This window comes from Salvelinus fontinalis, chromosome 5 (assembly GCF_029448725.1).
Source record: "Salvelinus fontinalis isolate EN_2023a chromosome 5, ASM2944872v1, whole genome shotgun sequence".
Lineage (NCBI taxonomy): Eukaryota > Metazoa > Chordata > Actinopteri > Salmoniformes > Salmonidae > Salvelinus > Salvelinus fontinalis.
In genome coordinates this window covers 29,708,249-29,736,038 of record NC_074669.1, presented here as the reverse complement: position 1 = coordinate 29,736,038, position 27,790 = coordinate 29,708,249, and the positions used below count along the sequence as shown (strand labels likewise).

Below are 27,790 nucleotides of genomic sequence, written 5' to 3'. Positions count from 1 at the left end.
GTCCAGGGTGGGATACTTTCAATATACCTATGGGGCCTGGACACACAAATGCTCCTAGAGAGAAGCGTGTGTTGATGACAGTTCTTCAGAGGCCCAGGCTTTTGGCATAGATGGTAAAGTTCTCATTTCTGGACTGCACGATTCCACAGCACTTCATATACATTGATTGATACTTCAAATACTGCCTGAGACACCTTTGCTATTTGTCTCCGTACTCAATAAATAGTGAAACCCTATTTGTGATGGTGTTCTTAGTTCGTACTGTATGTAAATGCATGCAACATACATTATGGAAAACATGTCTCACACTCAGTCAGAGTTAGTAGAATAATGAATGGATTGGCAAGATTTTGGCACTATTAACTTTTAGAAGGTTAGTAGGAAAGTTAATCATTTAAACCACCTAAATATACTTAACATTTAGTATTTGAAACTCAAACATTAACTTCCCAACTGCTTTTTATATCATCCTACAGGGTTGTTATTTTGATATAATCCTACAGGGTCGTTATCATTGTCCATACCTTATATTCCAAAGCATCCAACATTAGGTATGCCCACCATGGTATTGGGCAGCTGCTATTTGAGAACTCGTCTGCTTTAGAAATCCAACTCTGTTATCTAATTGCAGAGCACATTGTACAACTGTTTTTAGAGAAGATTGTATTGCAAGGTATGCTACATGTGTAGACTTTTTATTCCACCCAAAAGTATGCTTAGCAGCACAGGAAAATTGTCAAATTCATGCACTTATCAAGAGAACATCCCTTGTCATCCCTACTGCCTCTGATCTGGCGGACTCACTGAACACTAAACACCATCTGGTTGGCTTAATAGAAGGAATAAGACAGGATTTATACTTTTACTTGTACTTTTGATACTTAAGTAGTATATTTTAGCAATTAAATTTACTTTTGATACTTAAGTATATTTATAACCAAATACTTTTACTCAAGTAGTATTTTACTGGGTGACATTCACTTTTACTTGAGTCATTTTCATATAAGGTATATTTACTTTTACTCAAGTATGACATTTTCGTACTTTTTCCACCACTGTACATGACACACACACACACACATCTTTCTATCGACATCCTTTTATTTGGTTCACAGACCACCGTGGACAAGAGTAGGAAATATCTACCTTATAGTAAAAGCATCGCATGAATCTATCATCATATTTGCAGGTATTTCATGCAATTCTACATCGTTTTACATATTGGCACAATATTTTTTAATACCACACAAATTACCGAAATTACAGGCTAAGAATGGTCAGAGAGATAGGACTACAGTGCCTTCAGAAAGTATTCATACCCCTTGACTTATTCCACATCAAAATGTATTAAATATATTTAGTTCTCACCCATATACACACAATACCCCGTAATGACAAAGTGAAAACATGTTTTTAGAAATATTTGCAAATGTATTGAAACGGAAATACTGAAATATCTAATTTACATAAGTATTCACACCCCTGAGTCAATACATGTTAGAATCACCTTTGGCAGCGATTACAGCTGTGAGTCTTTCTGGGTATGTCTCCAAGAGCTTTGCACACCTGCATTGTACAATATTTCCCCATTATTATAACAAAAATGATTAAAGCTCTGTCAAATTGTTCGTTGATCATTGCTAGACAACCATTTTCAAGTCCATTTAAGTCAAAACTGTTACTAGGCCACTCAGGAATATTCAATGTTGTCTTGGTAAGCAACTCCAGTGTATATTTGGCCTTGTGTTTTAGGTTATTGTCTTGCTGAAAGGTGAATTTGTCTCCCAGTGTCTGTTGAAAGCAGACTCAACCAGGTTTTCCTCTCGGATTTTGCCTGTGATTAAGCTCTATTTAGTAGATTTTTATGCTTGTCCTGGCCCGACAAGCATACCCATAACATGATGCAGCCAACACCATGCTTGAAAATATGAAGAGTGGTACTCAGTGATGTGTTGTATGTGCCCAAACATAACGCTTTGTATTCAGTACATTAAGTTAATTTCTTTGCTACATTATTTTGCAGTTTTACTTTAGTGCCTTCTTGCAAACAGGATGCATGTTTTGGAATATATTTTTTCTGTTCAGGCTTCCTTTTCAATCAATCATTCAAATGTATTTATAAAGCTCTTTTTACATCAGCATATGTCCCAAAATGCTTTTCAGAAACCCAGCCTAAAACCCCGAACAGCAAGCAATGCAGATGTAGAAGCACAGTGGCTAGGAAAAACTCCCTAGGAAAGGCAGTAACCTAGGAAAAAACCTAGAGAGGAACCAGGCTCTTAGGGTTGCCAGTCCTCTTCTGGCTGTGCCGGGTGGAGAGTATAAGAGTAAATGTCAGTTGGCTTTTCATAGAGGTCAAGACAGCAGGTGCGATTGAGAGAGAGAGAGTCGAAAACAGCAGGTCCGGGAAAAAGTAGCACGTCTGGTGAACAGGTCAGGGTTCCATAGTAGCCATAACAATTTAAACTGGAGCAGCAGCACAACCAGGTGGACTGGGGACAGCTAGGAGTCATCAGGCCAGGTAGTCCTGAGGCATGGTCCTAGGGCTCAGATCCTCTGGGAGCGGAGGGAGAGAGGGAGAGATATAGAACTTGAGTGAGCATACTTAAATTCACACAGGACACCAGATAAGATGGAGAATTACACCAGATATAACAGACTGACCCTAGCCCCCCGGCACTGTGGGCCCGTCCGACGAGTCCCCTGGACACCTCCGGATACTCCCTCGGATATCTTGGTTATAAATCATGAAATGTATTTCAAGACATTTTTACATCCGCAGACGTCACAAAGTGCCTATACAGAAAGCCAGTCTAAAACCCCAAACAATGCAGATGTAGGAGCATGGTGGCTAGGAAAACCCCCCTAGAAAGGCAGAAACCTGGGATGAAACCTAGAGAGGAACCAGGCTCTGAGGGGTGGCCATTCCTCTTCTGGCTGTGCCGGGTGGAGATTATAATCAAATCAAATTTTATTGGTCACATACACATGGTTAGCAGATGTTAATGTGAGTGTAGCGAAATTCTTGTGCTTCTAGTTCCAACAGTGCAGTAATATCTAACAAGTAATCTAACAATTCCCCAACAACTACCTAATAAACACAAGTCTAAAGGGGTGAATGAGAATATGTACATATAAGTATATGGATGAGCGATGGCCGAGCGGCATAGTCAAGGTGAAGTAGATGGTTTAAAATACAGTATATACATGTCATATGAGTAATGTAAGATACATAAACATTATTCAAGTGGCATTTTTTAATAAAGTGGCATTGTTTAAAGTGACTAGTGATCCATTTATTAAAGTGTCCAATGATTGGGTCTCAATACAGTATATACATCTGATATGAGTATTGTAAGATACGTAAACATTATTCAAGTGGTATTATTTAAAGTGGCATTGTTTAAAGTGACTGGTGATCCATTTATTAAAGTGTCCAATGATTGGGTCTCAATACAGTATATACATGTGATATGAGTATTGTAAAATACGGAAACATTATTCAAGTGGTATTATTTAAAGTGGTATTGTTTAAAGTGACTGGTGATCCATTATTAAAGTGTCCAGTGATTGGGTCTCAGTGTAGGCAGCAGCCTCTCTGAGTTAGTGATGGATATTTAACAGTCTGATGGCCTTGAGATAGAAGCTGTTTTTCAATCTATCGGTCCCAGCTTTGATGCACCTGTACTGACCTCACCTTCTGGATGAGAATGGTGTGAACAGGCAGTGGCTTCGGTGGTTGTTGTCCTTGATGATCTTTATGGCCTTCCTGTGACATCGGGTGCTGTAGGTGTCATGGAGGGCAGGTAGTTTGCCCCCGGTGATGCGTTGTGCAGACCGCACTACCCTCTGGAGAGCCTTGCGGTTGAGGGCGGTGCAGTTGCACAGGATGCTCTCGATTATGCATCTGTAAAAGTTTGTCAGGGTTTTGGGTGACAGGCCAAATTTCTTCAGCCTCCTGAGGTTGAAGAGGCGCTGTAGCGCCTTCTTCACCACACTGTCTGTGTGGGTGGACCATTTCAGTTTGTCTATGATGTGTACGCCCAGGAACTTAAAACTTTCCACCTTCTCCACTGCTGTCCCTTTGATGTGGATAGTGGGGGTGCTCCCTCTGCTGTTTCCTGAAAGCCACGATCATTTCCTTTGTTCTGTTGATGTTGAGTGAGAGGTTGTTTTCCTAACACCACACTCCGAGTGCCCTCACCTCCTCCCTGTGCCCTCACCTCCTCCCTGTAGGCTGTCTCGTCATTGGTGATCAAGCCCATTACTGTTGTGTCGTCTGCAAACTTGATGGTTGAGTTGGAAGTGTGCATGGCCATGCAGTCGTGCGTGAACAGGGAGTACAGGAGAGAGCTGAGCACACACCCTTGTGGTGCCCCAATGTTGAGGGTTAGCAAAGTGGAAATGTTGTTTCCTACCATCAACCCCTGTGGGCGGCCCGTCAGAAAGTCCAAGACCCAGTTGCACAAGGAGGGGTTGAGACCCAGGGCCTCCAGCTTGATGATGAGCTTGGAGAGTACTATGGTGTTGAATGCTGAGCTGTAGTCAATGAACAGCATTCTTACATAGATATTATTTTTGTCCAGATGGGATAGGGCAGTGTGCAGTGTGATGGTGATTGCGTCATCTGTGGACCTGTTGGGGTGGTATGCAAACTGAAGTGGGTCTAGGGTGGCCGGTAAGGTGGCGGTGATATGATCCTTGACTAGCCTCTCAAAGCACTTCATGATGACAGAAGTGAGTGCTACGGGGCAGCATTTAGTTCAGTTATCTTTGCCTTCTTGGGTACAGGAACAATGGTAGCCATCTTGAAGCATGTGGGGACAACAGACTGGGATAGGGAGAGATTCAATTTGTCTGTAAACACACCAGCCTGCTGGTCTGCGCATGCTCTGAGGACGCGGCTATGGATGCCGTCTGGGCCAGCAGCCTTGCGAGGGTTAGCAAGTTTAAATGTTTTAGTCACGTCAGCCACTGAGATCTAGAGGGGGGCGCAGTCTTTGTTAGCGACCTGCGACAGTGGCACTGTATTATCCTCAAAGGAAATAACTACACTGTTTATATCCAGCCATGGCCAAGACATGGCCATTAAGGCCAGATCGCTCGTCAAGATATTCAAATGTTCATAGATGACCAGCAGGTTCAAATATTAAGCATAGTGGTTGTAGAGCAAGGGGGGGGGGGGGAGTACGGCCCACTGGGAACTTCAATCCGGCCAGCGAGACATAACCCGTTTTACTCCCCAATTTAATGGTATCCAATTGGTAGTTACAGGCTTGTCCTATCGCTGCAACTCCCGTACGGCCTCGGGAGAGGCGAGAGGCGTCCTCCGAAACATGACCCAGCCAAGCCGCACTGCTTCTTGACACAATGCCCACTTAACCCGAAAGCCAGCCGCACCAATGTGTCGGAGGAAACACCATACACCTGGCAACCGTGTCAGCGTGCATGCGCCCAGCCTGGCACAGGAGTCGCTAGAGCACAATGGGACAAGGAAATCTTGTCTAAAGAAAATATCCTAAGGAAATCTCCTAACACGGACGATGCTGGGCCAATTGTGCGCCACCTCATTGGTCTTCCAGTCACGGTCAGCTGTGACACAGCCTGGGATCGAACCCGGCGGGTCTGTAATGACACCTCAAGCACTAGATGCAGTGCCTTAGACCACTGCGCCACTCGGGAGGCCCTGCGTTGAATATCAAAATCCCGATGTGGCCCTCGAGCCAAAAAGTTTGCGTACCCCTGTTTTAGAGGGTGCAACAGGTCAGCACCTCAGGAGTACATGTCAGTTAGCATTTCATAGCCGAGCATTCAGAGGTCCAGACAGCAGGTGCGCTTAGAGAGAGAGAGAGAGAGATAGATTAAACATCTCCTCCAATACATACTGTATGCACTAAACACACACACACACAGTACTAAAAGTTTACTTGTTCAACGAATAGGAATATAACAGAACAAATGTTTGATGTTATCCTGTTTATCTCACTCTTAACAACTTAGTAGTTAGTAATTACTGTATTGCTGACTGTGCTATTCTTTCTTTTTGCAACATGAAATCACTATCAGTTAGTTTAGCACTGGAGTTTTTATAATATCGAAAAGATGTTGATGTCATCATTCTGCAGAAGACATGGTGTAAGGCAGACATTGTCCCACAGGCTACAAAGAGGTAATTGTGCCATCACAGAAACACAGCTCTGTCACTAGAGACTCTGGAGGATTGATCATTTGGTACAAATCCAAACTAAAAAATCGAATTGATCCCCACAAAATTGGTAAATATCACATTTGGTTAAACCTGAAAAAAGAACTTGTACTGACAAAAAAAAGATGTGTTCCTTTGCGCAATATGTATTCCCCCTCAGCATATTACTCAGAGGAGATATTCCCCACCCTTGAGGAAGAGACATGCCATTTCCAGGCCCAGGGAAATGTCTGTGGGGACACAAATGCGCGCACAGGAACACTACCTGATCTAACAACCACACGAGGGGATAGCTTTATTACACGCCATACTGTTTCTAACTGTCTTAGCTTCCCCATAGAAACAGTGACAGCACCATCAACAAAAACTGTACTTCGTCAATGGAAGGTTACAAGGAACTCTTTGGGGGAGATTCAGCTATTGCTCACCTCTTGGCCACAGCACAGCAGACTATTTCAGTGGTACTCATCGTGCGGCCCGCAAGCTCTGAATTTGTATCTCGCTGTGATTTTCCTATTTTCCATTCATAATACATAACGATACAATTTCAATTCAATGTGTTTAATGCAGGCCTGAATCACTTCATTGAATGTATCTATTGTTAGATGGCAGTATAGCGCAGCTGTTGAACAGAAAGGCTGAAATAGAACGTGTGCCGAAATAGAACGCAACTGCTCAGCTACAGCAACCAACACATATCAGTTTTCTACTAGCTAATTTTGCAGTCTGGTCGACATGAATCGATTTATTGTAAAAAAGAAAAGTACATCTATTGACAATGACAATGAGGGGGAAGAGCTGGATAATAACGTGACAGCTATGAACGAACAACAACCGGAGAACCAGGAAAATCAGGAAGATTGCAGCTAGCTATGGTAGCTAGCGTTGCTAACGTGGCTCCGGTGGCTAAGAGAAGGATACGGTTGATTCAAGAAGAACACACAAAGAGAAATTGACAGACAAGTCTTTTGTACTGCATGATGGGACTAGCTCACATTGTCATATTTGCCAGAAGGCAGTCAGTTGTTTAAACTAGCAAATTTAGAGCTACATTTCCAGTCACACCATTCCCACTTTGACAAAACATATCCTCCGCAAAGCAACCTCAGAAACAACAAAATAGCGCAACTCAAAGGACAACAACAAATGATGGACAGATCTAGCACTGTTGCAGACTAAACTCCAGAGGCAACATATGAGATTGCTTGGATACTCACAAGAAACAAGAAGGCCTTCACAGACGCTGAGATTGTCAAATAATGTTTTTTGGCCTCAGCCAAAATACTGTATGCTGATTTCACAAACAAGGAAGCTATTTTAAAGAAAATTAAGGGACTGCATCTCGCATAAAAGACATCGGTGAGTACAGCATTACGCACACCTGGTTCATATTCCCATTTGATTAGTAATTGTATAAGTGAGCCCTTTGTTTACCATTGTCCTGAAGATTATTGTTCCAATGTCGGTTGGTTCGTGTGAGTACCTATGGCTTTCGTGCCACGTATATTGTGCTGATGATTACGGGTCTTGTCACGTGTGATAATCATTGTCTATTTATTTGAGGTACTCCTTGCTTTTTTTGGGGGGGTTTCTACCATGTATTTTGTATACGTGTTTGTTTGGTTTTCGTGCCCGTGCCTTTACACAGCATGCTGTAATTGGGTGAAATTAAAACTCCTATCATGCATTCCTGTGCCTGTCTCCCGATCCCTTATACCAACGTGACAGAATAATCGACCGTTAAGGGAGACAGCGGGAATGGCCCGTCCTGCGACTGGTCCGTCTGGCGCCGTCGCAACTTCGGCAGCTGCAATTGGGCCGTTCGACGTTGCCACAACGGGTCTGTCCGACGACACAAGTTCAGCAGCTGCAACTGGTCCGTCCGACGACACTGCAACTGGTCCATCCAGCCTGATCGACCCACACTGCATTCCTTTGATTGCCCTCGAGGCCGGTGTCGTTGCGCTGCTTGTGCAGCGTGTCGGGGGGGGGTACTGTCACGGATCCCTCCGGAACTGTCATTACGCACACCTGGTCCCTATTTCCATTTCCTTAGTAATTGTTAAGTGTGCCCTTTGTTCACCATTGTCCTGTCGATAATTGTTCCAATGTCAGTTGGTTCGTGTGAGTACCTGTGCTATGTTTTGGCTTTCGTGCCACGTATATTGTGCAGATGATTACAGGTCTCGTCCTGTGTGATAGTCATTGTGCAATTGTGTATTTATTCGAGGTACTCCTTGCTCTTTTGTTTGGGTTTCTACCCTGTATTTTGTATACGTGTTTGTTTGGTCTTCGTCCCCGTGCCTTTACACGGCACGCTGTAATTTGGGAAATAAAAACCCCTATTACGCATTACTGTGCCTGTCTCTCGATCCCTTATACCAACGTGAAAAGCTGATTACTGACATAAAGGTGGCACCGTGTTTTAGTATTGCGCTTGACAAAAGCACTGATGTAAGTGACATTGCCCAATTATGTGTTTGGGGCCGTTTCCCTCAAAACGATTCGTTCAGAGGAACTTTTATGTTTACTGCCCCTTCAGGGACAAACACGAGGATAGGATATTCTGAAAACTCTTGTTATATTTTTGATGACAGTGATATTGACTGGTCAAATCTGGCATCTGTTTCACACTGACGGCGCCCCAAACATGCGAGGGAATGAGAAGGGACTCAATTTGTTACTTTTCATTGTATCATTCACCAGGAAGCACTTGTGGCTAAACTCAAAGACTGTGACTTACAGAATGTGATGCAGCAAGTTGTGCACGTGGTGACCATTACTATTGCGAGGGCACTGAATCACCAGGAATTCCACGAGTTGCTGGAGGAATACCAGACAGAATACTGCGACTTGATATTTCACAATGAGGTGAGATGGCTGTCTCGTGGCAGAGTTTTGGAAAGATTGCTCTCTCTCCTCCCTCAAATCCATGAATTTGTTGCAAGCAAGGGGAGAGAGAAGCCAGAGCTGGATGATCCACAGTGGATATTAAAGATGGCTTTTTTAACTGGCATCACCTGCCACCTGAACATGGTGAATCTCCAGCTCCTAGGGAAAGCAAAAACTCCGGGCAAAATACTGCGTGTGGTCACAGCATTTCAAAATAAAATCACCACACTGTTCATACCTGACAGACAGTTTGTTAATTTCCCAAAACTCAGAGCAGTCACCACATCCAACCCAGACATACTGCAACATTTTAGCTATGATGCATTTGTGCGTGTGTTGGAAGAGTAGAAGTTTGAGTCAAGATTCAAGGATATAGAGTACAAGGTGTTTTTCAACTTCATTGAGAACCCCTTCCATGTGCCAGTGTCATCTCTGACTCCAGTCATCACAGCCCTCTGTCCTGACAGTGCTCGAATAGAGAGTGAGATAGTGGAGCTGCAGGCAAATGACACATTGCAAAGTGAACTAAGATCATGTGTTACCCATTCCTGGAGCCTTGTGTTACACAGAGGATCCACGTCTGAAGCAGTATGTGCAAAAGGTGACATTGTCAGAACTTATTCATGTGAAGCAACATTTTCAACAATGAACATTGTGTAACAAAAACAGAAAAAAAAGACTGACCAATGCACACCTGGTAACCCTTAATATGGGTCTTATACATGTAATGTAGTCTATTTGTTGTGTGTATGTATATATTTGTGATGTGCTATACATCAAATCAATTGCATGTGCTCTTTTGCTCTCAATTTGCTCTCAATTGATAATTGATAATAGTGAAAGAAAAAGTACAACAAATTAAAGATCTGTGCGTCCCTCTGAATGATTGTCTCAACCCAAAATGGCCCCCTTACAAAACATAGTAACACTGGACTATATGATTACAGACATCGACCCTTTCTCTCTCAGCTCATTCACCGTCAAGCCACTAACACCTCTGTCTGATCACAGCCATATTACGTTGTTCCTCAAAAGAACAGACATGGAAACAACCACACATTCACAGCCCAGTAAGCCGTACAACATCAGAAATGCATACAGATTGGCCCAAAACAGCAGAGAAGAATACCGGAAATTAACCAGTAACCAAAATATCTAAACACTCTTAGATAACTTCCTGGTTAGCACATCCACTTACAGTAAAGAAGGCATCAATCGAGCAGTAAAAAAACATCAACAATATATTCAGGCAAACAGCAATTGAAGCACAACTGAAATTGATTTTATAAAAGACCACAGCTGACAACTGGTTTGATGCAGATTGAAAAATTATAAGGAAAAAACAACGCTATCAAACCAAAAGCACAGAGACCCAAATAATGGTGAATTACGCCATCATTGCAATGCGACTTTAAGACTCTATAAACATACACTCAGAACCAAAAAAGCACAGTACAACACCAAGCAGCTGACACTAATTGAGGAGTCCATAAACACAAACAACTTCTGGCAAAAAAGAAATAAAAATAAAAACGAGCAATTAGTGATACAAAATGACATATGGACAGCCCATTTTATTAGGACAACCCACTCTACAACACCGTTCAAATGGATACAAAAGCAGAACAATGCCAAATTAATGGGAAGTTGAATGGATTAGAAAAAGCTATGAAGGACCATCAAAATCCATTGGACTCCTCAATTACTGACCAGGAGCTCTATAAGAAACTTCAGGCCCTTAAATTTATAAAAGCATGCAGATCTGATGGGATCCTAAATGAGATTCTCAAATTCACTAGAGCAAAATGTCAACTGGCTATATTAAAACTATTTAATTTGATCCTGAGTGTAGGTTATTTCCCTGACATCTGGAATCAAGGACTCATAACCCCAATCTTTACGAACGGAGACAAATTTGACCCTAACAATTACAGAGGCATTTGTGTGAACAGTAACATGGAGAAGGTTTTCTGTAGTATTATAAATGTAAGAGTTCTAAACTTCCTTAATAAACACAATGTCTTGAGTAAAAGCAAATTTGGATTTATACCAAAACATTGCATGACTGATCATATTTATGATAGATAAACATGTCCACCAAAATAATACCAAAATGTACTCTTGCTTTATTCACTTCCAAAAAGCATTTGATTCTATTTGGGATACAGGACTGTTCTACAAAGTAATTGAAAGTGCTGTAGGGGGTAAAACATGACATAATTAAATCAATGTATACTGGCAATACATGCAGCATCAAAATTGGCAAGAAAATAACATAATTCTTTAACCGGGGTGGGGCCTTTGCCAGGGTTGCAATCTGAGCCCTGCACTCTTCAATATATAAATCTACAAATCTATTCTAGAAAAATCCTCAGCCCCTGGTGTTAGTCTCCACAATTCAGAGGTTAAATGCCTGCTCTTCGCAGATGACCTATGCCTGCTGTCAGCCACAGCACATGACCTACAGCAGAGTCTGGACCTGCTAGAGCAGTACTGCCAGACCTGGGCCCAGGCTATAAACCCCAAAAATACTAAAATAATGATTTTCCAGAGAAGATCCAGATCTCAGGGAATTAGTTCTCAATTGTTACAAAATATATAGAGTACTGCACCCACTACAATTACTTAGGTCTAAAAATAAGCTCAACTAGACACTGTAATGGGCTCCTGAGTGGCGTAACAGTCTAAGGCACTGCATCTCAGTGCTAGAGGCGTCACTACAGACACCCTGTTTTGAATCCAGGCTGTATCACAACCGGCCGTGATTGGGAGTCCAATAGGGCGGCGCACAATTGCCCAGCGTCGTCCAGGTTTGGCCGGTGTAGGCCGTCATTGTAAATAAGAATTTGTTCTTAACTGGCTTGCCTAGTTAAATAAAGGTAATATATATATATATATATATATATATATATATATACATATATATATACACTGCTCAAAAAAATAAAGGGAACACTTAAACAACACAATGTGACTCCAAGTCAATCACACTTCTGTGAAATCAAACTGTCCACTTAGGAAGCAACACTGATTGACAATAAATTTCACATGCTGTTGTGCAAATGGAATAGACAAAAGGTGGAAATTATAGGCAATTAGCAAGACACCCCCAAAAAAGGAGTGATTCTGCAGGTGGTGATCACAGACCACTTCTCAGTTCCTATGCTTCCTGGCTGATGTTTTGGTCACTTTTGAATGCTGGCGGTGCTCTCACTCTAGTGGTAGCATGAGACGGAGTCTACAACCCACACAAGTGGCTCAGGTAGTGCAGTTCATCCAGGATTGCACATCAATGCGAGCTGTGGCAAAAAGGTTTGCTGTGTCAGTCAGCGTAGTGTCCAGAGCATGGAGGCGCTACCAGGAGACAGGCCAGTACATCAGGAGACGTGGAGGAGGCCGTAGGAGGGCAACAACCCAGCAGCAGGACCGCTACCTCCGCCTTTGTGCAAGGAGGTGCACTGCCAGAGCCCTGCAAAATGACCTCCAGCAGTACAGAGCTTACTCAGGAATGGCAGCAGGCAGGTGTGAGTGCATCTGCACGGACAGTGAGGTGAAGACTTTTGGAGGATGGCCTGGTGTCAAGAAGGGCAGCAAAGAAGTCACTTCTCTCCAGGGACAACATCAGGGACAGACTGATATTCTGCAAAAGGTACAGCGATTGGACTGCTGAGGACTGGGATAAAGTCATTTTCTCTGATGAATCCCCTTTCCGATTGTTTGGGGCATCCGGAAAAAGCTTGTCCGGAGAAGACAACGTGAGCGCACCCATCAGTCCTGTGTCATGCCAACAGTAAAGCATCCTGAGACCATTCATGTGTGGGGTTGCTTCTCAGCCAAGGGAGTGGGCTCACTCACAATTTTGCCCAAGAACACAGCCATGAATAAAGAATGGTACCAACACATCCTCCGAGAGCAACTTCTCCCAACCATCCAGCAACAGTTTGGTGACGAACAATGCCTTTTCCAGCATGATGGAGCACCTTGCCATAAGGCAAAATTGATAACTAAGTGGCTCAGGGAACAAAACATAGATATTTTGGGTCCATGGCCAGGAAACTCCCCAGACCTTAATCCCATTGAGAACTTGTGGTCAATCCTCAAGAGGCGGGTGGACAAACAAAAACCCACAAATTCTGACAAACTCCAAACATTGATTATGCAAGAATGGGCTGTCATCAGTCAGGATGTGGCCCAGAAGTTAATTGACAGCATGCCAGGGCGGATTGCAGAGGTCTTGAAAAAGAAGGGTCAACACTGCAAATATTGACTCTTTGCGTCATCTTCATGTAATTGTCAATAAAAGCCGTTGACACTTATGAAATGCTTGTAATTATTATTCCATAGTAACTTCTGACAAAAATATCTAAAGACACTGAAGCATAAAAATTTCATCCTGCTACCTATATCCCCCCAATAAAATCCCCATACTTTAATGAAGACAGCTTCTCCATCCTGGAGGGGGAAATCAATCATTTCCACACCCAGGGACATGTACTAGTCTGTGGCGACCTAAATGCCAGAACCGGACAAGAACCTGACACCGTCAGCACACAGGGGGACAAACACCTGCCTGGAAGTGACAGCATTCCCTCCCCCATATGCCCCTCTAGACACAACTACGACAATATAACAAAAAAACAGCTCCTGCACTCCTGCAGCTCTGTCGCATGCTGGGTATGTACATAGTCAATGGTAGGCTTCGAGGGGACTCCTACGGTAGGTACACCTATAGCTCATCTCATGGGAATAGTACTGTAGACTACTTTATTACTGACCTCAACCCAGAGTCTCTCAGAGAGTTCACAGTCAGCCCACTGACAACCCTATCAGATCACAGCTAAATCACAGTCTACTTGAACGGAGAATAACTCAATCATGAAGCATCAAAGCCAAATGTACTGAATAATATTAAGAAATGCTCTAGATGGAAGGAATGTAGTGTGGAAACCTACCAAAAAACAATTAGGCAACAATCAATCCCTTTTAGACAACTTCCTGGACAAAACATTCCACTGTAATAGTGAAGGTGTAAACTTGCCAGTAGAAAACCTAAACAGTATATTTGACCTCTAAGCTTCCCTTTCAAATCTAAAAATGTCAAACAGAAAACCGAAGAAAATTAACAACAATGACAAATGGTTTGATGAAGAATGCAAAAACCTAAGAAAGAAATTGAGAAACCTATCCAACCAAAAACGTTGAGACCCAGAAGACCTGAGTCTATGCCTTCACTATGGTGAATCACTAAACAATACAGAAATACACTACGGAACAAGAAGGAACAGCAGGTCAGAAATCAGCTCAATGTAATTGAAGAATCCACAGACTGTAACCACGTCTGTGAAAATTGGAAAACACTAAACAAACAACAACACGAAGAGTTATCTATCCAAAATGAAGATGTATGGGTAAACCCCTTCTTCAATTTATTTGGCCGTATAACAAAGAACCAACAGCAAGAACATACACCACCGTTCAAAGGTTTGGGGCCACTTAGAAATGTGCTTGTTTTTGAAGGAAAAGCACATTTTTTGTCCTTTAAAATAACATCAAATTGATCAGAAATACAGTGTAGAAATTGCTAATGTTGCAAATGACAATTGTAGCTGGAAACGGCAGATTCTTTATTTTCTAGCTGTACAGAGGCCCATTATCAGCAACCATCACTCCTGTGTTCCACTGGCAAGTTGTGTTAGCTAATCCAAGTATATAATTTTAAAATTATTATTATTATTCAATTAGAAAACCCTTTTGCAATTATGTTAGCACAGCTGAAAACTTGTTCTGATTAAAGAAGCAATAAAACTGGCCTTTGTTTTTTGACCAGTTGAGTATCTGGAGCATCAGCATTTGTGGGTTCTATAAAAGGCTCAAAATGGCCAGAAACAAAATACTTTCTTCTGAAACTCATCTGTCTATTCTTGTTCTGAGAAATGAAGGCTGGTCCATGCGAGAAATTGCCAAGAAACTGAAAATCTCGTACAACGCTGTGTACTACTCCCTTCCCAGAACAGCTCAAACTGGCTCTAACCAGAATAGAAAGAGGAGTGGGAAGACCCGGTGCACAACTGAGCAAGAGGACAAGTACATTAGTGTCTAGTTTGAGAAACTGATGCCTCACAAGTTCTCAACTGGCAGCTTCATTAAATAGTACCCGCAAAACAGCAGTCTCAACGTCAATAGTGAAGAGGTGACTCCGGGAGTCTGACACACCAATTAGGATCTGGCTAAAAATACTTTAGTCAGTTATAGAACTAATTTCCCTTTATGGTTGCGAGGTCTAGGGTCCGCTCACCAACCACAAATTCACAAAATGAGACAAACACCAAATTGAGATTCTGCATGCAGAACTCTGCAAAAAATATCCTCAGTGTACAACGTAAAACACCAAATAATGCATGCAGAGCAGAATTATGTAACGGCTGTCTCTCTCCTCATCCTCGGACGAGGTGAGGAGAGAAGGATCTTCAGACCAAAATGCAGCTTGAGGGAAATAAGCCATCTTTTTATTTATGACGCTGATGGCAACACGAAAAAACAAAACACTTTCAAAAATACAAAACAAGAAAACGACGTATACGAAACCTGAACATAAACTTACATAACTAATACGTAACACTTACGGACAGGAAACATACTACATCGAAACGAAACGAACAACCGAAACAATCCCGTATGGTGTAAGACATAACACAGACACAGGAGACAATCACCCACAAACAAACAGTGAGAACACCCTACCTAAATATGACTCTTAATTAGAGGAGAACGCAAAACACCTGCCTCTAATTAAGAGCCATACCAGGCAACCAAAACCAACATAGAAACAGATAACATAGACTGCCCACCCAAAACTAACGCCCTGACCAATTACACATACAAAAACAACATAAAACTGGTCAGGACCGTTACATAACCCCCCCCTCAAGGTGCGAACTCCGGGCGCACCAGCACAAAGTCCAGGGGAGGGTCTGGGTGGGCAGATGACCACGGTGGTGGCTCCGGCTCTGGACGCTGTCCCCACACCACCATAGTCACTCCCCGTTTTTGTCTTCCCCTCCCAATGCCCACCCTAAAACTCACATCTCCTAAATAAACAGCCAGCACCAGGAGAAGGGGCAGCACCGGGACAAAGGGCAGCACCGGGACAAGGGGCAGCACCGGGACAAGGGGCAGCACCGGAACAAGGGGCAGCACCGGGACAAAGGACAGCACCGGGACAATGGGCAGCACCGGGACAAGGGGCAGCACCGGGACAAGGGGCAGCACCAGGATAAGGGGCAGCACCGGGATAAGGGGCAGCACCGGGACAAGGGGCAGCACTGGGACAAGGGGCAACACCGGGACAAGGGGCAGGTCCCGGCTGATAAACTCTGGCAGATCCTGGCTGAGGGACTCTGGCAGGTCTATGCAGGCTGACGGCTCTCGACGCTCATGGCAGGCTGACGGCTCTGGCTGCTCATGGCTCTCTGACGGCTCTGGCTGCTCATGGCTCTCTGACGGCTCTGGCTGCTCATGGCTCTCTGACGGCTCTGGCTGCTCATGGCTCTCTGACGGCTCTGGCAGATCCTGTCTGGTTGGCGGCTCTGGCAGATCCTGTCTGGTTGGCGGCTCTGGCAGATCCTGTCTGGTTGGCGGCTCTGGCAGATCCTGTCTGGCGGGCGGCTCTGGCAGATCCTGTCTGGCGGGCTGCTCTGGCAGATCCTGTCTGGCGGGCGGCTCTAGCGGCTCCTGTCTGGCTGACGGCTCTAGCGGCTCCTGTCTGGCGGATGGCTCTGTAGGCTCATGGCAGACGGGCGGCTTTGCAGGCTCATGGCAGACGGGCGGCTTTGCAGGCTCCTGGCAGACGGATGACTCAGACGGCGCTGGGGAGACGGATGGCTCAGATGGCGCTGGGGAGACAGATGGCTCAGATGGCGCTGGGGAGACGGATGGCTCTGGCCGGATACGGCGCACTGTAGACCTGGTGCGTGGTGCCGGAACTGGAGGCACCGTGCTAATGATAAGCACCTTTCTACTAGTGCGGGGAGCAGGGACAGGGCACACTGCATTCTCAAAGCCCACTCTATACCTGATGCGAGGTACCGGCACTGGTGACACCGGGCTGAGAACAAGCACATCAGGATTAGTAGGGGGAGAATGTACAATGTGTTCAGGGCTCTGGAGACGCACAGGAGGCTTTGTGCGTGGTGCCGGAACTGGAGGCACCGAACTGGATACACGCACTACAGAGAGAGTGCGTGGAGGAGGAACTGGGCTCAGGAGACGCACTGGTAGCCTAGTGCGTAGTGTAGGCACTGTAAGTACTAGGCTGGGGCGGGGAGGTGGCGCCGGAAATACCGGACCGTGGAGGCGTACTGGCTCTCTTGAGCATTGAGCCTGCCCAACCTTACCTGGTTGAATGCTCCCGGTTGCCCGACCAGTGCGGGGAGGTGGAATAACCCGCACCGGGCTATGTAGGCGAACCGGGGAAACCATGCGTAAGGCAGGTGCCATGTATGCCGGCCCGAGGAGACGCACTGGAGACCAGACGCGTTGAGCCGGCCTCATGACACCTGGCTCAATACCCAATCTAGCCCTACCAGTGCGGGGAGGTGGAATAACCCGCACTGGGCTATGCACTCGTACAGGAGACACCGTGCGCTCTACTGCGTAACACGGCGCCTGCCCGTACTCCCGCTCTCCACGGTAAGCCTGGGAAGTGGGCGCAGGTCTCCTACCTGCCCTTGGCCCACTACCTCCTAGGCCCACTACCTCCTAGCCCCCCCCCAAGAAATTTTTGGGAATTACTTACGGGCTTTTTGGGCTTCCGTGCCAGACGCGTTCCCTCATAGCTCCGGTTCCTCTCTCCGGTAGCCTCTGCTCTCCTCAGTGCCTCCAACTGTTCCCATGGGAGGCGATCCCTACCAGCCAGGATCTCCTCCCATGTGTAGACACCTTTACCATCCAATAAATCGTCCCATGTCCATTGCTCTTTCTTCTCCTGTCCCTTACTCCGTTTCGTTTTCCCTTGCCGCTTGGTCTTAGCGTGGTGGGTGATTCTGTAACGGCTGTCTCTCTCCTCATCCTCGGACGAGGTGAGGAGAGAAGGATCTTCAGACCAAAATGCAGCTTGAGGGAAATAAGCCATCTTTTTATTTATGACGCTGATGGCAACACGAAAAAACAAAACACTTTCAAAAATACAAAACAAGAAAACGACGTATACGAAACCTGAACATAAACTTACATAACTAACACGTAACACTCACGGACAGGAAACATACTACATCGAAACGAAACGAACAACCGAAACAATCCCGTATGGTGTAAGACATAACACAGACACAGGAGACAATCACCCACAAACAAACAGTGAGAACACCCTACCTAAATATGACTCTTAATTAGAGGAGAACGCAAAACACCTGCCTCTAATTAAGAGCCATACCAGGCAACCAAAACCAACATAGAAACAGATAACATAGACTGCCCACCCAAAACTAACGCCCTGACCAATTACACATACAAAAACAACATAAAACTGGTCAGGACCGTTACAAATTAGGCCGATACCCGCTAATGATCAAAATCCAGAAAAGAGATGTTCAATTCTACAACCAATGATCAAAATCCAGAAAAGAGATGTTCAATTCTACAACCACCTAAAAGGAAGCGATTCCCAAACCTTCTATAACAAAGCCATCCCCTACAGAGAGATGAACATGGAGAAGAGTCCCCTAAGCAAGCTGGTCCTGGGGCTCTGTTCACAAACACAAACAGACCCCACAGAGCCCCAGGGTGGCAACACAATTAGACCCAACCAGATCATGAGAAAGCAACAAACAAAAAAAATACTAGACACATTGGAAATAATTAATCAAAAAACAGAGCAATTTGGAATGCTATTTGGCCTTAAACAGAGAGTACACAGTGGCAGAATGCCTGGCCACTGTAACTGACCCAAACTTAAGGAAAACTTTGACTATGTACAGACTCAGTGAGCATAGCCTTGCTATTGAGAAAGGCAGCCGTAAGCAGACCTGGCTCTCAAGAGAAGACAGGCTATTGCACACTGGCCACAAAATGAGGTGGAAACTGAGCTGCATTTCCTAACCTCCTGCCAAATGTATGACCATATTAGTGACACATTTTTCCCTCAGATTACACAGATCCACAAAGAATTTGAAAACAAACCCAATTTTGATAAACTTCCGTATCTACTGGGTGAAATACCACATTGTGCCATCACAGCAGCAGGATTTGTGATCTGTTGCCACAAGAAAAGGGCAACCAGTGAAGAACAAACACCATTGTATATACAACCCATATTTATGTTTATTAATTTTCCCTTTTGTACTTTAACTGTTTGCACATCATTACAACACTGTATATAGAAATAATATGACATTTGAAATGTCTTTATTCTTTTGAAGTGTAATGTTTCATGTTCATTTTTAATGTTTATTTCACTTTGGTTTATTATCTACTTCACTTGCTTTGGCAATGTCATATGTTTCCCATGCCAATATAGCCCTTGAATTGGACTGTATTGAACTGCGAGAGAGAGAATCGAAAACAGCAGGTCCGGGAAATGTATTTATTTAATTTTTATTTAACTAGGTAAGTCAGTTAAGAACAAATTCCTATTTACAATGACAGCCTACACCAGCCAAACCCAGACGACGCTGGGCCAATTGTGCACCGCCCTATGGGACTCCCAATCACAGCCGGTTGTGATACAGCCTGGATTCAAACCAGTGTTTCTGTAGTGACACCTATAGCACTGAGATGCAGTGCCTTAGACCGCTGCACCACTCGGGAGCCCTGGTTCAAATAGGTAGGTAGTATGTTCGGTGAACAGGTCAGGGTTCCATAACCACAGGCAAAACAGAAGAAACTGGATCAGTAGCACTACCAGGTGGACCGGGGACTGCCAGGTAGTCCAGGTAGTCCTTAGGTATAGTCCTAGGGCTCAGGGGAGAGGGAGAGGGAGATGGAGAGAGAGAAAGTACTTAAGAGAGAGAGAGTACTTAACTTCACACACGACCGGACAGGGCCAACCAGGCAGGATATAACCCCACCCACTTTGCCAAAGCATAGCCCCCACACCACTAGAGGGATATCAACAGACTACTTACTATCCTGAGATAAGGCTGAGTATAGCCCACGAAGATTTCCTCCACCGCATGACCCTGAGGGGGCGCAAAATCGGACAGGAAGATCACGTTAGTGACTCAACCCATTCAAGTGACGCACCCCTCCTAGGGACGGCATGGAAGAGTACTAGTAAGCCAGTGACTCAGCACCTGTAATAGGGTCAGAGGCAGAGAAATCCAGTGGAGAAAGGGGAGCCTGCCAGGCAGAGACAGCAAGGGTGGTTCGTCACTTCAGTGCCTTGCCGTTCACCTACGCACCCCTGGGCCAGACAACACTCAACCATAGGACCTACAGAGGAGATGAGTCTTCAGTAAAGATCGGTCGGGATCTCGTTTCTCACATGGATAGGCAGACCATTCCATAAAAATGGAGCTCTATAGGAGAAAACCCTGCCTTCAGCTGTTTGCTTAGACATTTCTAGGGACAATAAGGAGGCCTGCCTCTTGTGACTGTCGCATATGTGTAGGTATGTCTGCTATTGAGCTGATAAATGTAGAGTTGAGAAATACAAATGATACCTACAGAAAGCTGAGACCCTCCTCTCTTCGACAGGGACAAGGGGATGTAGCTTCCAAAGCTGTGTTTATCCTGAAATTGCATTTTGAAATGTTATATGATCAGAATGCATTTTTCTCTCTGGCACGTGGCAAGAGAAGAGAGGCTTGCTCATCACAGCAGCAGGCCCCAAGGAGGGCACAGGAACAGAAGCAGGGCAGACACATTCATTACAGGCACACTTTCCATGTTTTACAATTTATCTAACTGATGACAAAAGTCAGAGCAGGTCTTTTTGCTGATGCCGTGTTTGACTTTGAATGTCAGTTTGCGTGACCACAGCTCAGCCTATCACAAAACTGGCTGGCCCATCTTGGCAGTTGGCCATTGGCCACTGATCAGCTGCAGATTAAGGAAACAGAGGAATTTGGGGAAGGAAAAAAAATGCCAGCCATGTCACCTTTTTCATCGTTTGATTTTTATATGAATATTTTTGAGTGTGTAAAATTCGACCAGCACACCAACAAAGTTGTCATTTGCCAGAATTATCAGATGGCCAATACGCCCCTGGCTGGACTTCTATCTACAGCACAGCAGCAGGAACTAGTCATTCATTTGCATGTGCTAAATATTTGAGTGTTTTCTGAAAACGAGCCACAGCAATTAACAGAGGATTAATTGGCATCTTTATCTAATTAGGGCCAATCTGATCAGAGTATGATGAGATTTCACAGGGCTCCCGTTTGTTTAAACCCATTGCCGTAATTGCCATCATTATTATGGGCTCTTTAGCGACATTCTGCAGGCCCCCTCACACACACACCCCTCTCTCCCCGACTGCATCAGGCCCCATACACACACACACAAGTTATCACACACACACACTCACAAACAGATATACACACACAAACCTCTCTCGCCCCATAAAGAGCATCACACACACACAAACACACACACACACACACACACACACACACACACACACACACACACACACACACACACACACACACACACACACACACACACACACACACACACACACACACACACACACACACACACACACACACACACACAAAAACCCCTCTCGCTCCATAAAGAGCAACCATGTGTCACAGCTCAGTGTTTAGTTAACCCCTGGAACGAGCCCAGTGGTGGTTAACAGCTACGTGGTGATTAGCTAGCCTCTCTCTCTCTCTCACACATCAACCCATTAACACACACACACACACGTCCCCCTCTCCCATAGCCGTGGGAAGACGTTTGGGGGTGCTGCGGAATTCTTCTTATATATACATTTTATATCCAATTTTTCAGGGGGTGTTGCAGCACCCTCAGCCCCCCCCTACTTCCAGCGGCTATGCCCTCTCCTCCGCTCCAAACTGCCTTTGTGTTTCTGGTCACCTCTTAATTACAGTACCAACGTCCCTACCTAAAATAAAATACAACTTTACAGGCCCTGGCTGCATCCCAAATGACATCTTCTTCTAAATTTAGTGCACTACTTTTGACCAACACTCATATGGCTATGGTCAAAGTAGTGTACTATATTGTGAATAAGGTGCCATTTGGGAGGCATCCAGAAAATAGAGGGAATCCACCAGTCTTAAATTACATTACAATTTTACCAGCCCCTGAGCTGAAATCAATACATATGTGTTTTACCCAATGATGTATATAAACCCTGGATTGCTGGCGCTATATTTGCCATTGAAAGGATTTGAAGCAACCAGTCGGCCATATTTAAACTCCACAGTTGGAGCAGTCTTCCATAGGAATGAATGGAATTCCACAGTATTTCAATTAAATGTTTCAAGGACAAAATAACATGTATTTAAGTATTTGTTTGTTGTAGTAGAGACAGTACCGTTAGCAGTCTCTAAATTATTTGTATATATATGTAACAACGTGCGCTGAGAGTCGGGAAGCAAGTTCAGGGAGTGAGTGTTTTAATAAAATACAACAGAACATAATACAAAACATGAAACAGAAACAATGACGCCTGGGGAAGGAACCAAAGGGAGTGACATAAATTGGGAAGGTAATCAAGGAGGTGATGGAGTCCAGGTGAGTGTCATAATGCGCATAACACTGGTGACAGGTGTGCGCCATAACGAGCAGCCTGGTGACAGAGAGGGAGCACACGTGACAGTACCCCCTACCCGACGCGCGGCACCTGCCGCAGGACGCCGACCAAGATGACGATCACGGAGATCAGGAGCGGAATCTGCAAAGGCGCGGGAACCTGTCGATCCAGCTGAGACGTGGTAGCATGGCGACCTAGAGCGCCGGAGAGGGAGCATAGGTCACAGTACCCACTCCCCGGCGTGTTCAGCTCCAGCTGCAGGACGCCAACCACAGGGATGATCCCGGGGATCAGGGGCGTACCGGACGCCTCCGCTGAGGTGCAGAAACCTGACAAACCGGCTGAGGCGTGAGAGCCTGATTATGCACATTTGTGGCCTGCTGGAGGTCATTTTACAGGGCTCTGGCAGTGCACCTCATTGCACAAAGGTGGAGGTAGCGGTCCTGCTGCTGGGTTGTTGCCCTCCTACGGTCTCCTCCACGTCTCCTGATGTACTGGCCTGTCTTCTGGTAGCGCCTCCATGCTCTGGACACTACGCTGACAGACACAACAAACCTTTTTGCCACAGCTCGCATTGATGTGCCATCCTGGATGAACTGCACTACCTGAGCCACTTGTGTGGGTTGTAGACTCCGTCTCATGCTACCACTAGAGTGAGAGCACCACCAGCATTCAAAAGTGACCAAAACATCAGCCAGGAAGCATAGGAACTGAGAAGTGGTGTATGGTCACCACCTGCAGAACCATTCCCTTTTTGGGGGTGTCTTACTAATTGCCTATAATTTCCACCTTTTGTCTATTCCATTTGCTCAACAGCATGTGAAATTTATTGTCAATCAGTGTTGCTTCCTAAGTGGACAGTTTGATTTCACAGAAGTGTGATTGACTTGGAGTTACATTGTGTTGTTTAAGTGTTCCCTTTATTTTTTTGAGCAGTGTATATACACACAGTAGCAGTCAAACGTTTGGACACACCTACTCATTCAAGGGTTTTTCTGTATTTTCACTATTTTCTTAATTATAGAATAATAGTAATGTCATCAAAACTATGAAAAAAAAGTTTTAAACAAAACAAAATATATTTTAGATTCTTCAAAGTAGACACCCTTTGCCTTGATGACAGCTTTGCACACTCTTGGCATTCTATCAACCAGCTTCATGAGGAATGCTTTTCCAGAAGTCTTGAAGGAGTTCCCACATATGCTGAGCACTTTTTGGCTGCTTTTCCTTCACTCTGCGGTTCAACTCATCCCAAACCATCTCAATTTGGTTGAGGTCAGGTGATTGTGGAGGCCAGGTCATCTGATGCAGCACTCCATCACTCTCCTTATTGGTCAAATATCCCTTACACAGCCTGGAGGTGTGTTTTGGGTCATTGTCCTGTTGAAAAACAAATGATAGTCCCAGTAAGCATAAACCAGATAGGATGGCATATCACTTCAGAATGCTGTGGTAGCAATGCTGGTTAAGTGTGCCTTGAATTCTAAATAAATCACAGACAGTGTCACCAGCAAAGCACCCCAGCACCATCACACCTCCTTCATGCTTCATGGTGGGAATGAAGTATCACCTGCTCTTCATGGTGGGATCACCTGCTCTGTGTCTCACAGAGATGAACCAAAAATCGCACATTTGGACTGGACTGGATTTCCAGCGGTCTAATGTCCATTGCTCGTGTTTCTTGCCCAAGCAAGTCTCTTCTTATTATTGGTGTCCTTTAGTAGTGGTTTCTTTGCAGCAATTCGGCCATGACGGCCTGATTAACGCAGTCTCCTCTGAACAGTTGATGTTGAGATGTGTCTGTTACTTGAACTCTGTGAATAATTTATTTGGGCTGCAATCTGAGGTGCAGTTAACTCTAATGAATTTATCCTCTGCGGTAGAGGTAACTCTGGGTCTTCCTTTCCTGTGGCGGTCCTCATGAGAGACAGTTTCATCACAGTGCTTGATGGTTTTTGCGACAGCACTTCAAGAAACTTTCAAAGTTTCTTTGAAAGTTTCATTGACTGACCTTCATTGACTGACTTTCAAAGTTTCAATGACTGACCTTCATGTCTTAAAGTAATGATAGACTGTCGTTTCTCTTTGCTTATTTCATCTGTTCTTGACATAATATGGACTTGGTCTTTTACCAAATAGGGCTATCTTCTGTATACCTCTCCTACCCTGTCACAACACAACTGATTAGTTCAAACGCATTAAGGAAAGAAATTCCACAAATGACACGGCACACCTGTTAATTGAAAAGCATTCCAGGTGACGACCTCATGAAGCTGGTTAAGAGAATGCCAAGAGTGTGCAAAGCTGTCATCAAGTTAAATTTAGGCTACTTTGAAGAATCTCAAATATAAAATATTTGTTTAACACTTTTTTGGTTACTACATGATTCCATATGTGTTATTTCATAGTTTTGAAGTCTTCACTATAGAAAATAGTAAAACCTTGGAATGAGTAGGTGTGTCCAAACTTTTGACTGGTTCTGTATATATATATATTTTATGTTTAGCTCACATAATATAATGAAAAGTATGCATTAAGGTGTCTATAATAGAATGCACGTGTCAAAAATGAATGTAGACATTAATAAATACATTTCTAAGCGTCCAAAATCTTTTTTACACTGGAGGAGGAGTACGAAGATGTCTGCGCGATGGTTACATTACAGCGCTCCCTGTCAGTCATCCAGGGTTTACACACAACTGGTTTTACCAAACGTTTTCCACCATTAAACACCCTTTGTCTCTGGTCTAATACATGCAACATGCAGCGTTTCTGAGGAGAAGGGAACGAGAATGAGCTACATCTCCCCTGTGGCCCTAAGATCTACGAGCCACGCGAGGAGGTATATATGGAGAAATACAGACAGAGAAATAGAAACAGGGAGCCCATTGATTCAGCATCGCTGTGAAACAACTTTACTCCAGCTAGTAACTTCTCTAAGGGGGGGGGGGGGGGGGGGCAACCACGTTTTATGTGCCCATAACTACTTCACCCCCTCTAAATGTTAACAACTGAACACTCACACTATATGGCCCGTCTCTTTGTTGCTGTGTTTTAGGGGTGTGGAAAGCCCATATCCATGGATTTGCAATGTCATAATCTAATCTTCCAGATGAGTCTGGCAAACCGAGTCTCTGTCTGTTACTGGGTGCCATTTGGGACATGAGACTCTCACCATTTACACGGTTTCTCTGACGGCCAAGGAAGGTCCTCTAAGCCCTATTCATGGTGCTGATGCTTTCGTCCTCACAAGTCAATACAGTTCTGGAGGGACCATGATAACATATGGGTGGACTGGTCTGTCCTTCCCTACACAAGCTAGGCAAGAACGTGTCCATACAGAGACACTCAGAGGATTTCTGAAATCTTCTCTGTTCACCTACTGTGTAATTGTAAAAAAAAAAAAAAAGAGGAAAACTGCAGCCTATAGTTTGGGGAAATGTTTTCAGTGTAGCACCTACATTCTATTACATTTTGGACCATTGGACAAGTCCCATTAAATGCCATAGGAGATTGGCCTAACGCTCCATCTATGGAAATACATCATCACTTTTTGGGGTACATGAGGACATTTTTGACTGCATCGTTTCAATGTTTTTAAGACATACAGAAAATAAAAGCAACTTCGAGACAAAGAGCAGCTCGTATAGTCAAAATTCAACAACCGCGAGCTGTAGTCAGAAACCCTGACAGCCTGAATATCCCTTTGACAGCCTGCAGGCACCTGACGTATACTGTACCCACTCACCTATGCCTCTGAGCACAAGTACAGCTTTGATTCCCTCAGATTCACACAAAGTAAACGCCCCCCCCCCCCCCCCCAAACACAATCTGGAGATTGAAGACACGCAGACCTACGTACCATCTGTAACTACTGGAAGGTATCCTCTTCTTCTTCAAAGCTGTTGTAGAACCAACATGTTCCGCATTGTGGCATCACTGGCATCTTAAAGTCTCTCACCAGGGCTGGGGAGAGAGAGCAAGAGAGCTCGTGTCACTGTGTCACAGTTCCATAGGTACGGTACTGGCTGACACAGAGCAGTGTTGTCACAGCACACAGGGGATGCAGGGAGCTGGCATTTTTGAATGGGGGAAAAGGAGGCAAAGGGGCATCAGAATGCAAAGGCAAATTGCTGCCACACATGCACACACACACGCAGCCAAATGTCTCTGCAGCAGAAATATTCATGTCAGTGCTTTACAGAACCAATGGGCCTGCCTGCTTGCTTGCCTGCCTTTGAAGAGAGACCGATAAAGTCAGTGAGAGAGGGGGGAGAGAGTATCAAAGAGAGAGAGGGGGGGGAGAATCAGAGAGGGGGGGAGAGAATCATTTCCTAACCTCCTGCCAAATGTATGACCATATTAGAGACGCATATTTCCCACAGATTACACAGATCCACAAAGAATTAGAAAACAAACCCAATTTTGATAAATTCACATATCTATTGGGTGAAATACCACAGTGTGCAATCACAGCAGCAGTATTTGTGACCTGTTGCCACGAGAAAGGGGCAACCAGTGAAGAACAAACACCATTGTAAATACATCCTATACTTCTGTTTGTTTATTTTCCCTTTTGTACTTTAACTATTTGCACATCATTACAACACTGTATCTGTACATAATACTACATTTGAAATGTCTTTATTCTTTTGGATCTTTTGTAAGTGTAATGTTTACTGTTAATGTTTTATTGTTTATTTCACTTTGTTTATTATCTATTTCACTTGATTTGGTAATGTAAACATATGTTTCCCATACCAATAAGGCCCTTAAATTGAACTGAATCAAAGTGTGAGAGAAAGGGAGGAGAGAGAATCAGAGAGAGAGAGAGGGAGAGAGAATCAGAGAGAGGGGGGAGAGAATCAGAGAGAGAGGTGGGAGAGAGAATCAGAGAGGGGGAGAGAGAATCAGAGAGAGAGGTGGGAGAGAGAATCAGAGAGAGGGGAGAGAGAATCAGAGAGAGAGGG

At 44.5% G+C, this 27,790-nt stretch overlaps 1 long non-coding RNA gene across 1 annotated transcript; it reads right to left on the bottom strand.

Annotated features, from left to right (window-relative positions):
- Positions 1 to 1,083: 1,083 nt before the first annotated feature.
- LOC129855457 (uncharacterized) lies at positions 1,084 to 27,001 on the bottom strand. Its single transcript, XR_008759513.1, has 3 exons — positions 26,683 to 27,001; positions 3,698 to 5,835; positions 1,084 to 2,556 (listed from the first exon to the last, which is right to left on the bottom strand). It is a non-coding gene; the product is annotated as an uncharacterized LOC129855457 (long non-coding RNA).
- Between the last annotated feature and the right edge of the window lie 789 nt (positions 27,002 to 27,790).